Raw genomic sequence first — 1039 nt, 5'->3', positions numbered from 1 at the left:
TTCTTCAAAATATCTCCCTTTCTGTTCGGCGGAACAAAGAAATTTATACGGGTTTGGAACTACTTGAGGGTGAGTAAATGATGACAGAATTTTCATTTTTGGGTGAACTGTCCCTTTAAAGACAAAATTAGCTGACTAACATTTAAGACTAGTCTAAACCTTTTATGCAACCGGCCTGCGTGACTCATCATAGACAAGAACAGAGAGAAGTAGTTCCGGCTTCTTCTGCAAGACTTCTGCAAGACCCCCCAGAGCGCAAAAAAGTTAGGACTGCAGCTTTAAAGGAATAGCTCACCCAAAATGAAAATTTGCTGACAATTGCCTTCACCATTTATTTAAAAATGAGTGAGTAAACAGCTCCCAAGAGCACTTGTGGTGTTTAATGAGGATTTTGTGTATTAAAATACACATACACATACATATTTTTAAAGAGCAATTGATTATGTTGTTGTTGTCACCTGTCCAGATGTTTGGTCACCAGTAGATCCTATGAAGTGAAAAGCTGTGTGTTTGTAAAAATGTTAAGGCTTTTTAACTTTAAACTGTCACTTCTGTCCAAAAACACCAATCCATAATCCATAATAACTCTTCCTCCAGTGAAAATATCCATCCCCTGTCGAGATCTCACACCAATCCACCAACATATTTGTTTAAAACTGTTTGCACTTGATATGTGCATATTAACTATCACTATTCAGATTAAATGACTTTTTCACAGGAGAAAGCAATCTTATGGAGAAGAGAGGACTTGAAAAACATCTTGATGGATTTTGATGATGGATCACTTCACAAGATGGCAATTGATGAACTAGAGTCATGTGGATCACTTGTGGAGCTTTTATCAGATATTTGAATTACTCAACTACATCTGGGATGGCCTAAGGGTGAATATATTTTAGAAAATAATCAGTAAGTCAACTAAGTTGTCAAACATTTGTGCAGATAAAGCAAGCAAAAAGTTTGTCAAAAAGGTGGTTTATGACTTGATTCGTGACCCTATGTCACTCTGACTGACACACCACCTGTTCTGAATCATGGC

General features: G+C 37.0%; 1 protein-coding gene across 1 annotated transcript in view; it reads right to left on the bottom strand.

Moving 5' to 3' along the window:
* The window catches only part of LOC107566899 (probable ATP-dependent RNA helicase DDX4), a 20362-nt gene that overhangs the window by 18553 nt on the left and 770 nt on the right, over positions 1 to 1039 (bottom strand). The gene's annotated exons all lie outside the window — the stretch shown is intronic.

Source organism: Sinocyclocheilus grahami, unplaced genomic scaffold (assembly GCF_001515645.1).
Source record: "Sinocyclocheilus grahami isolate Dianchi unplaced genomic scaffold, SAMN03320097.WGS_v1.1 scaffold1111.1, whole genome shotgun sequence".
Taxonomy (NCBI): Eukaryota; Metazoa; Chordata; class Actinopteri; order Cypriniformes; family Cyprinidae; genus Sinocyclocheilus; species Sinocyclocheilus grahami.
Note: the sequence above shows the minus strand (reverse complement) of the source record. Positions and strands in the feature narration are given on the sequence as shown.